Source organism: Vulpes vulpes, chromosome 5 (assembly GCF_048418805.1).
Source record: "Vulpes vulpes isolate BD-2025 chromosome 5, VulVul3, whole genome shotgun sequence".
NCBI lineage: Eukaryota > Metazoa > Chordata > Mammalia > Carnivora > Canidae > Vulpes > Vulpes vulpes.
Window position 1 is genome coordinate 64,717,729 of NC_132784.1, and position 11,547 is coordinate 64,729,275.

Genomic DNA, 11,547 nt, shown 5'->3' on the forward strand with positions numbered 1-11,547 from the left:
AATACCCACCTCATAGGGTTGTTGGAGTGCTTTGGGGTCTGGTGGTGACGAGGCCCTTGGTGGCTCTTAACTATTTTCACCATCATCTAGAAGTCCTGTGTCTGGAAGCTGGCAGAGATGCCAGGATCCCCTGAGAGGCCGGGGCCTGCTGACTGCACACACACACCCACTCCGGTGGATTAAGGGAGTACCAGCAGCCTGGAGCCTGGCCCACCTGGAGCCCCTTCCTCTTACCCATGCTGCATCCACCCTCGCCACCTGTGACAGCCCTGAGAGGCAGGCACAACCTTAATGGCTGAAAACCACACACACTCATTATCTCACAGTTGTGTAGAAGTCTGAAACGAGTCTCCTCTACAAAGGTCAAGGTGTCGGCAGGGTCTCTCAAGGGTCTCATTCCTTCTGGAGGCCCCAGGAGAGAGTCCCTTTCCTTTCCCTCTGCAGCTTCTAGAGGCCACCTGCATCCTTAGCAGGTGGCCCCTTCCTCCATCTTTGCCTCCAGCCAGTGAAGGCGAGTGAGGTCCTCACATCTCTCTCCTGCTCTGCCCTTCCAGGCTTGGGGTCCCTGTGATTACCTTGAGCCACTGTGGATAATTGGGGACCCTCTCCCTATGAAAGCTGGCTCACAAGCACCTTTAGTTCCTCTTTGCCACATAACCCAACAGCTGCAGGCTCCAGGGGTCAGGATGCAGACATGTTGGAGGGACCTTGTTCTGCCTGCCTCGCCACCCTCCCGCCACCACGGCCCTGCTCCACTTTGTGCACTGTCGGCCACGTTGGCCTCCTCTGCCGTCTCTGACCCAGCCTCGTCCCACTGCCTGCCCTGGGAGCCAGGTGAGCAAGCGCGGCTGCCTGTCCTGTCTGTGGGGAGGCCTGAGCTCCCCGGGGGCCTCCCTCCAGGACCACCACCCAGTCCCCTCTGCTAGTTCTCCAGTTGACTCGTAGGCATAAGTTCAGAATGTGTCCCCCCAGCCACACACACACATACACACGACACACACCCCATTTCAGTCATCAATGGGCTGTCGCTCCCAGAAGGGATTTTGTGCTCTCTCTGGCCACCCAGCATGGAGAGGGAGAGGACACTTGCCCTCCCCTCACCGTGTGTCCTCCCCCACCCCCCACACTGACTCATACAAACCACCCCTTGTGATCTGTACAGACACCTGACCGTGGTCAGGGTCTCTTAGTCGTCTGAGGGCTTGGAGCCTGTGCTCCCAATCCCAGGCACTCTTGAGATGACCAAAGAGGGTTCAGGGGAGGGAACCCAACTAGAACCAAATCCCCTTGGGGAGAGCACCTCTACATGGCAAGGTGGCTGCTGAAGCTCCCTGGGAGTCAGCTTCCTGGTCTGTGAGGTACTCTGCCCCCCTTTTCTGTGCAAGTCTGCTGCCCACACTGTGTGTGGGGGGGTCCCACTGCCTCTCCCATGATCACCCTGGGGTCAGGTCCTGGGTTACACATGCCCCTGAGAGGCCATCAGCCCAAATCCCTGCTCCGAGTGGGTGGTCAGCAACATCTGATTGGATGGTGAGGGCCGCGATATACACTCCAGGCCCTCGGCCATGTCCACCCCCACCCCCCCACCCCAACCTTCTATCAGCACACAGAAGGCAGCCTGGGCGGCCTGAATGAAGGTCAAGCTTCACAGCCCTCCCCTTTGCAAGAGCTCCCCACTTGCCTCCAAGGCTCTGCTAGCGTCATGTTCAATGGTTTTGTGAAACAGGCAAAAGAAGGATTTAAAAGATTATTTTTTTGGAAAAAGAAACCCTAAAACTAAGCTTCAGTCCACACAAACCCTAGAAGTCCTTGTCTTCCAGAGGGATTAGATCTTTCTCCTCCAGGAGGCCAAGACCTATTCACTGTCTGACTCCTCCCTGCTGTGCAGCCTTAGGCAAATGTTATCACCTCTCTGGGCCCTCCATTGGCTCATCTCTAAAATGGGACAGTAGCAACATCTACTCTTCTCGTGACTGGGGGAGATACGAGGCCTAATGATTTCTTCCCCACGCTCAAGAGCAGAGCACAGTGTTTTGCACACATCCACAACTGAGAGGCAGGCACCTGTTTGCAGAGGCAGGAGAGGTGGTCAGAAAGGTCGGGATCCCCCACCCTTGTCAGGCTAGACGTCATCTCTGCGGGGCCCCAGTCTCTTCACGTGTAAAGTGGAGATAATCAGCCCTGCTTTATGAGGTTGTGGGTGATGCTGGGGAACGGATATGGAACCATCCGCAGCCTGTGTGACTGTATCTGTGATTGTGTCAGGCTCCCTCATTCACTCATCTTGGAAGAGCATGTTCCGGAAGTCATTTTCACGCATCTCTGTTCGACCTTTATTAGGTGCCTGGAGCTGCTTTGTAACAAAGCATCTTGGGCTGGGGGGCCTAAGGCAATGGAAATTTATCGTCTCACAGTTCTGGAGGCCAGAAGTCCCAAACCAAGGTGTCGGCAGAGCCACGTTCCCTCTGAAAGCTACAGAGGAACCCCTCCTCGCTCCTTCCTGGCTTCCGGTGTTTTTCTGCAATCGTTGGCATTCCTGGGCTCAAAGCTGCATAAATTCAGTCTGCCTTTGTCATCACATGGCTTCTTCCTGTATGTATGTATCTTCATAGGGGTGTCTTCTTCAAAGGACACCAGTCACATTGGATTAGGGGCCCACCCACCCTAGGCTTCTTCATCATAACTAATTATATCTGCAGTGACCCTATTTCCAACTAAGGTCACATGCTGAGGTCCCAAGGGTTGGCACTTGAACATATCTTTTTGCAAGGGACACAATTCAACCCCTAATACCATCCTAATGGTTTACAGTCTCGGTCTTCGTTGGGGCTATTTAGTGCATCAAAGGTGGTTATTTTAAAATACCAGCTGCCCTTGGGTTGCATAGTGGCTTACCTCCCCCAGGCTGGCACACACAGACTGCCTCAGCCAGCACCTGCTCCAGAGGCCCTAGGCCAGAAGAGGTTCATGAGGGTCAGTGCAGCAATACAAGGATCTTCAGAGTCCCTCAGGACCCCTAGCTCTTCCCAACTCCAACGGCAGAGATCACTGGAATAATCAGCACAAGCAATCCCTTCAGAGGTTAGGGCATTTCTGGGCCATTCTCCACCACTTAACAGCATCCGGGACCTTTCCACAAGCCTTCCCAATCCCAGCTTCTCAGTGAGTCAGGCATGGGTGGCTCCTGTCACAGCTGCAGCCAGTAGGCTGCCTCAGATCCAGCCACAAGAGGAGGGCTTCATGCTGCTAGTGGGACAAGATACCCACAGGAAGCCGGAAGCCCCACTGGACTCAGAATACAGCAGGGCAGCCAGGAAAGCTTCCATGCTCAGTGTAAGAAGCCAAAGGTCGGGCAGCCCCAGTGGCGCAGCTGTTTAGCGCCGCCTGCAGCCCAGGACGTGATCCTGGAGACCCTGAATCGAGTCCCACGTCAGGCTCTCTGTATAATGCCTGCTTCTCCCTCTGCCTGTGTCTCTGCCTCTCTCTCTCTCTCTGTGTGTGTCTCTATGAATAAATAAATAAAATCTTAAAAAAAAAAAAAAAAAAGAAGCCAAAGGCTCAAGGTACACAGATAAAGCTGGAAAAGTTCAGAGTGACCATCCCAGGGTGGCCATGGGAACACACATGACCAGGAACACAAGCCACTTTGCGGCTTCTTTTTTTATTTTATTTTATTCATATAGAGAGAGACAGAGGGAGAGGCAGGCTCCACGCAGGGAGCCCGACATGGGACTCGATCCAGGGTCTCCAGGATCACACCCCAGGCTGCAGGCGGCGCCAAACCGCTGCACCACTGGGGCTGCCCCACAAGCAACTTTGTATACATATGGTTGCCCAGGCAGATGAGCTGGCCATACCCAAACTCAAGAAGACAAAGGAACAGACAACAGATGGGGAGGAGAGTCAGTGATGAAAGAAGGCTTCCTAGGGGAGAGATCCTGACAGGTTCCATAATAATAGAGACAGTGAGAGGGTATGGGGGTGAGGGGCCTCACAGGGAGCCACACCCAGCCTGGCTGTGACCTTAAGCCTGACAGGCTCTGACAGCCCAGAGCCAAGGGAAGTGGGAGACTTCAGGGCAGATTCTCATGGCTCCTCCTTCTCCCAGGCAAGGAGGACATTTTACAGCCACCTGACACACTCTCCCTGCCCAAATCAGAGCAGGCAGGCAACTTACCCCAGGGTCAGCCAGAAGGCGGTGGTAGGGTTGGGCCTGGGTCAGGACTTCAGTTTTAAGCAGCAAAGTCAGGTGCTCCAGGGTTGGCCGCCTCTTTTGGCCTCCACCAGGCTGACAATTTGGCAGGGGCAGAGGTCTGTGAAACTGGGGGAGAGTGGACAAAGGTCACTGCCTGCAGGTCCAGCTATGGCCAGAAGGGGGCAGTTGAGCCCGCCCTTTCCTCCTGCAGCTGCACCGCTGAGGCGGTATCCTGGCATTTACCGTCCAGATCCCTGTAATCTGGAACCTGAGGCAGAATCTGGGAGGCCTTTCACCTGGCGCTGCATACGTCCCTCGTCTCCAGGCAGGGGCCGTGCCTCCTGACTGCCACCACCTTCCTACAGTCCATGATAGAGGGTCCTGGACCTGCAAGGGCACCAATGGGTGAGGCAACCCACATTTTCCAAACACCAGGATCCATGTCCTGCAAAGAGATTTTGCTTTGGAATTTCTGTGAAATGATAATCGCGTCAAAAAAAAAAAAAAAAAAAGAAAGAAAGAAAAAAAAGAAATGATAATCGCATCAAAATATTTAAAACTAGCTTTTTGGGGAAATCCAGGAGGTGGGGTGGGCACACCCTGGGCTAGTCATCTCCCTCCTGCTCCACCCTGTGCTCACAGGAGCTGACTGTCCCAGGTCCCAGCCCGGTGGGCCCCACCCCCATCCCAGCTATCTCTCTGGCACCTGCCTCCCGGACCCATACTGAGCCCGCTGGTTATTTTAAAACTACTTGTCATAAATACAGTTTGCAAGAAGGAGAATAATAGTAGTCCTGGCTCTTCCTCAGGACTACAGTGTCCCCTGCCTATTTGACCTTGGCATTTGGTGAGGAGGGTGATGGTAACTGCTGATACTCTAGGCCAGTGAGAGCATGGCCTCCCTCATAGTGTCAAGGTCAGCAGCCTCCAGGGCCAGTGGCACCACTCAGAGGGTTTCTATTGTACCTGCAGAAGCCCTGGTGCCATGCACGCCTTGTTGGGGGAGCGGAGGCGGTGCACAGCAGAGGTTAGAGCAAAACACGCTCCTTCAGAGGTTCAAGGACAATTTAAATTACCAGTTCTGGGGATCCCTGGGTGGCGCAGTGGTTTAGCGCCTGCCTTTGGCCCAGGGCACGATCCTGGAGACCCGGGATCGAATCCCACGTCGGGCTCCCGGTGCATGGAGCCTGCTTCTCCCTCTGCCTGTGTCTCTGCCTCTCTCTCTCTCTGTGTGTGACTATCATAAATAAATAAATAAATAAATAAATAAATAAATAAATAAATAACCAGTTCTGGGGATCCGTGGGTGGCTTAGCGGTTTTGCGCCTGCCTTTGGCCCAGGGTGCGATCCTGGGTCCCGGAATTGAGTCCCGCGTCGGGCTCCCGGTGCATGGAGCCTGCTTCTCCCTCTCCCTGTGTCTCTGCCTCTCTCTCTCTATCATGAATAAATAAATAAATCTTTAAAAAAATAAAAATAAGTTACCAGTGCTCTGGTGGAGTCACTGTAGGGACAAGACTCAGGCCTGAGAACAAGGACTCTAGCAGCAGGCACCCTAGTAGAAGTGGGAGCCTTGGCAGTAGGGGCTGCATGCAGCCCGGAGAAGGAAGAGGGTTTACTCGGGGGTTATGCAAACCTAGTAGGATGTCAGCGTCCCCCAGCTCCCTGCCCAGAGGAACTGTCACCAGACAGTTCCTGGTGGATTCCTGGTGGATGGGGACCAGGAACAGGCTGGCAAGGTGAGTACAAGCCAAAGAGTGATGCCTAGGAAAGCGGGACCTGCTCAGCCAGCAATAGGGAGGTTGAGGAAGTTTGGGGGCTACTGGTAGGACACAGCCAGGGTCAAAAGAAACAAGGCTTGTGGGATCAGGTCTCTAGATCCATAGGATTTCCCTCTGCTGGGGGCTGAGGAGTGATGACACAGGTGCTCAGATTTGGGGGGGTAAGGGGGATGGGGAACCCTTGGGGGCAGGGGCTGCAGAACACAAGGAGGTGACAGTGAGCCAGAGAGAGTTGGCAGGAGAAGGGCAGGGCAAGTTCTAGGCAGCAAGTCAGCTTGGGCAAGACTCAGGGAAAGCAGGAAGTGGTCAGCAGGACTGGGCCACCAGGGCCCTGATGCCAGGAGTCTCGGGTATATGTGGCAGAGTATCCAGGAGCTCCAGAGGCAGGAGACTAAGTCTCATCCTCCAAGTTGTTTCCCCGGAGGCACAGCCAAGGCATAAGTAAAGTCTGGCTCGAGCAGCAGGGAGGCCTCAGGAAAGAGCATCAGGGACTGAGAGCCCACAGGCCCCATGCCCCGACCAGACACAAGGGTCAAGTATGTAAGGACTTGTCCCCTAACCCCTCCCCTAACCTCCCTGCTCCCCCCCACTGGCTGCCTGCCTTTTAGTCCATGTGGGCTTAGAAAGTTCAAGCATGGGGATGCCTGGGTGGCTCAGTGGTTGAGCATCTGTCTTTGGCTCAGGTCATGATCCTAGGGTCCAGGGCTCCCCAAAGGAAGCCTGCCTCTCCCTATGCCTATGTTTCTGCCTCTCTCTCTGTCTCTCATGAATAAATAAGTAAAATCTTAGAAAGAAAAACAAAAGAAAAAAAGAGGGAAGGGAAGGGAAGGGAAGGGAAGGGAAGGGAAGGGAAGGGAAGGGAAGGGAAGGGAAGGGAAGGGAAGGGAAGGGAAGGGAGAAAGTTAGTTCGAGCATGAGATGTAGGTAGGCATGTCCAACTCCTCTCCCTCGTGAGCCAGGGTCTGGGGAGTCCGAACCCTGACACTCTCTCCCTCAAGTGCCTTCTGCCAGCGCCAGCAGACAGGGACCCTCTCAGTTGGGCCCAGGCGTTCAGGGTGAGAAGCTGGGCCCCACCCACAGAGAGCAGCCCCTGATGCTTTCTCCTCATCTCCTGACCTGGGCATCCAGGCTGGACAGGCCCCTAAATCTGGGCCTATCATTGAGTTTGTGGGACTGCTGCTGACCTGGGCACTTGTTTCCTTCCTTCTATCCACCAATATCACAAATATTTGTTGAGAGCCTCACAGTGAACAGTGACCTTTATAAAAACATAGACTGCTTTTTTTCAACACACTGAGGTCTGCTGTGTGCCAGGGACCGGGGAGCCAGCGGAGGGCAGAACAAACAGAAACCACCACTCCCTCAAGGAGCCGAAGCCCCAGTGCAGTCCACGACCCACTGCGAAGGTGACCTCCAGGCAGAGGCCTGAGCCCTCAGCGGCTGGCCCAGATGGGCAATGGGCGAAGAGCCTTCCAGGCAGAACCGTAATAGGTCAGAATTACCTAAGTGAAAATGAGAAAAGAATGTCTGGGAGAGGTTAAGAGCCGGCCCAGGACCACATTGTGAGATGGGGGCTGTCGTCCTGAGCCCGGGCTGCTGGGGGTGGGGGTGGCATGTGTGTAGGTTGTTGATTCTGCAAGGGCTGCTGTGAGGTGGGGCCTGGCAGGGCAGTTAGGGCTCCTGGCCAGCACACGGTGACTGTGCAGCTTCCTCCTGGGCTGAGACACGAGGCCTCATGGCTCAGAGGGTAAAGGGCCCAACTGATAGGTTCTTGTGAGCAGAGGGCCAAGGTGACCCAGGAGGCCACAGCCCTGGAACTGGACCTGTGGGGAGTGGGAGCAGAGTCTGGCACATTCTCTGGTCGCCTGCCCTTGGTGTGAACCTGAAGTACAACCCCTTTTTCTCCCCTCTTCTGTTTTCCAGTGGCTCATGCAGGAAATCTGGGTGCTTTCCTAGGCTGGTGTGTGTTTGGAAGCAGAGCTGAGCTGGCTTCAGAATAAGGTGGAGAGACAGCCATGGCTGTATGAAAGGACTTGGAACCCCAGCCCTGACCCTTAAAAATCCAGATGTTGCCCAATGGGTCCTTTCCTGTTCTCCTTTCCCCTCCAACCCTAAGCTCTCAAGTGGGCTCCCCAGGGAGGAGAGGGCTTCACTCCGGTTGGGTGGATCCCTCACCAGCCCCACGGAGTTCCTGTTTACAGCTGTTTCCTGGAATAGCTTGTTTTGATCCAAAGAAATCTGCTGACTGCACTGCCTGCTCTCTTCCTCCCTCAGGGTGGAGGTATTTTTAGCCTTATTTGCAGAAAAAGAGGCAGAACCCAAGCACATTTGTCCACCTCATTTTAAGACTATCTTGGCCTTCCCTAAGGCAGGACAGAGATGCCCCTGTGTGGTTTTCTACTGTTAAAAACACACACACACACACACACACACACACACAAAATTCAACTGAGTAAATGTAAAGACCTAACTGGCTGTATTCAATGATTCATGAATTGGGTGTAACATCCGATAAATGGAAAGGAGCTGCAGAAAATAGAAGGATTTTATAGACCGAAATAGGGTATGACAAGGAGGATCTTAGCAAAAGAAAAATAGTTCAAGCCAAGGTCACCTTACTTTAGGTGGAAGAGCAGGGGCCTTCTAATGCAGGCTGCCTCACTAGAGTGAATCAGGAAATTCCAGACTGATTGGTCCGACACTGCAATTAAAGTTAGGCATTAAGTTTTGGTGGGGTTTAGCAGACGTGACTCCCATTTTAGATATGCCATTTCTTTTTAACACTATCCTCCACTCCTCTCAATAAGTACATTCCTTTCCCAAAGAACACCAGCTGTATAGAACTGGAGGCCAGGAGAGCTTCTAAACAAGACCCCCTGAAACTGCCATTTTGTCCTTGCAAATGGAGTCAGTGGCCAGAGCAGCTCCAGACACCAGGGCACACAGGGCTTTAGGGCCTTTTGTGATAGAGAATCCTAAGCTTAGTAGAATCCTAATGTTTTATGTTGCTAATTGCACCTACTACTACTTTTTTGGGAAAAAAAAAATCTAAGGAAGTTTGTTTCTGGAACTTGGGAATGATAACGTTGAAGGACGATTTTTAAACTACAGGTAGAGAAAAGCAAGGTAAGACTTCAAGTGGGCCCAGGAAGCAGCCACAGAGCCATGGAGACTACCGCCTCTCTGGCGCCTTGTAGATAAATATAGGGCTGACTCCACAGCCTGGCACTGTGACGCAGCAGGAAAGGAACTTGCTTAGTATTATACACACCTCAGAGCTTCTAGAACATTCTGATAAATCCCTCTTCTCACATTGTTCTTTCACGCCAAGTCTCACCAACCCACCCCTGGAAACATTGTCAGAACAAGACTGAGGGGGCAGATCTAGATGAAGGTGTGCTGCAGGAATCTTTCCTTGGCAGAAGAGCAGCTGCTAGAGGACAAGCCTGGACTTGCCACAAATTGTTTTCAGTGCTGAGGGTCACATGAGAGTCATCAGTTTTGTAAGAACCACAAGGAGGGGCCCAGCCCCACCTGCCCACGCCTTGTTGCAGAGACTGGGGAATAGTTCTCTCCCAGTTTCCTCTCAGTTGCTAAGGGAACCTATTGTCAGGGAACGTTTTGTTTTGGGGCATGGGTGGTTACTTTTGGAGGAGACTTTCTGGCAGAGAGTTGGTCAAGTCCTCCTCACTTCGGTTAATCTGACCACAGTCCCTCCACCCTATACTTCAGAGGGCCAGGGCTGAACGGAGGCCACATGGTCTCAAGCTGTGGTTCTCCCCTCACCCTGACAAGGAGATGCCAACTGCCCTTTGCAAAAGCCTCACCAAGCACTCAGGCCTGGCCTTGGTGGAGGGGCTGAGAGTCTGAGGGTTTGCTTTTACCTCTGCTTTAGAAGATCCACACAGCCGGCACCTGAGTTGCTGAGTCAGTTAAGTCCCACTCTTGGTTTCTGCTTAGGTGGTGCTCTCAGGGTCATGGGATGGAGACCCGAGTCAAGCTCCACGTTCAAGGAGGACCCAGCTTGAGATTCTCTCTCCCTCTCCCTTGACTTGTGCTTTCTCAAATGAAAAAAAAAATTTTAATAAAGATTTTATTTATTTATTCATAGAAACACAGTGAGTGAGAGGGGCAGAGGCACAGGCAGAGTGAGAAGCAGGCTCCATGCAGGGAGCCCGACGTGGGACTCGATCCAGGGTCTCCAGGATCACACTCCAGGCTGCAGGCAGCGCTAAACCGCTGCGCCACCAAGGGCTGCCCTCAAATAAAAATCTTAAAGAATAAAAGACCCAGTTTGGAGGCCTGCTGTATGTGAGCAGCCAGCGGGCAGTGCCCCCAAGTCCTGTTTGATGACTCAGAGTCCTGAGGCCCAATCACAGGCTGTAAACTGCCCTGGACAAATTCAGTCGTTTATTTTTTTTGTCTCCCTTTTCCCCCACCTCCCAATGCAAACGTAAAACGAGTTGGTTATCTACACCCTTTTGATCTTACCGCCATGCAGTTCTGCAGTTTTCCCCCATAAACAAGACTTTGATTTCATTATCTTGCCAACTACTTATTTCCACTTAATACATCACGAAAAATCATTAAGTAGCCTATTCCAGGAGCGAGTTTTGCTATGAAAGACTTCAAACCTTCAGGCCCCTGGCCACAGAGCACAACAAAACCATAAACACATTCCCCAGGAGCCACCAGGCAGCAACGTCACGGGGCTCAACGTTCGGATCAACTTGCCCCCAGACACTTCTAACAGCACAAAATGACAGAGTTTCTGAAGCAGAGGCGCTACGCCCCCAGCTCCGCGCGCGCTTCACAGAGGACACCGTGCGGACAGTCCCCTCCTTCCTGGGGACGGTCGTGACTCGCGCCGCGCGGGACCCCCGCCCCGCCACCCCCCACGCGCGCCTGGGCGCTGACGTCACCGGCGCTCACGAGGCCGAGCCGCCGCCCGAGGAGTCACGCGGTGCGCCCCGCCCCCACCCGCCGCCGCGGGGAGCGATGCGCCCTCTGCAGAGATCCCTCCGCCGCCGCCTGGAATTTTCCAGACGCCGCGCCGGCCCTTCTTTCGGACTCGCGCGGGGCGGGGTGACCTGAGGCGACCCCGGCGTCTCCTCCGGGCCCCTCGAGAGTGCGAGCCCCAGCCGGCCTCCCCCACGCTGCCCCGCTCCGATTCGGGGAGCGCTGTTTCCACCCCCTCACCCTCCCCCCGCCAGGAACGAAACAGGTTTCTCCCTCACGGAAATCGCATCCCAAATATAACCTTGAAATATTTTCCCCGGGTCACGAAGCCCTGCTGAAGGGGAGGCGTGGGTAACCCGGAATCCGCGGGACGGCCGCCCGGGAGACCCGCCCGAGTCGCTTCTAGGGGAGGGTGGGGGAGGGACTTTTTTCCCCGGTGGCGGTGGAGGAATCGTCCCGTTGAGCAATGCCCCAGTGATGCGGCCGTGGGCTATAAAAGCAAAAGTTGTGGCCTGTCCATCAGGAGTTAGCGACAAGGAGGGCCGCGGGCTTGGTTTTAGTGGCGGGGCGGAAGCGGCCAGTTCAGGGCCTCGGGGGACAGTGGGGGAAATGGC

General features: G+C 54.1%; 1 long non-coding RNA gene across 4 annotated transcripts; it reads right to left on the minus strand.

The window, feature by feature from the left end:
- Positions 1–2,306: 2,306 nt before the first annotated feature.
- On the minus strand, positions 2,307–11,318 carry LOC112923974 (uncharacterized). 4 transcript variants are annotated; one of them, XR_012001878.1, is made up of 7 exons: positions 10,466–10,928; positions 9,859–10,035; positions 5,272–8,675; positions 4,439–4,582; positions 4,178–4,321; positions 2,896–3,048; positions 2,307–2,590 (listed from the first exon to the last, which is right to left on the minus strand). It is a non-coding gene; the product is annotated as an uncharacterized lncRNA (long non-coding RNA). The 4 variants fall into 4 exon arrangements; XR_012001877.1 differs by having other exon boundaries at positions 8,594–8,675; positions 10,466–10,857; XR_003235806.2 differs by lacking the exon at positions 10,466–10,928 and adding an exon at positions 11,235–11,318 and having other exon boundaries at positions 2,307–3,048; positions 8,594–8,675.
- Positions 11,319–11,547: the final 229 nt, after the last annotated feature.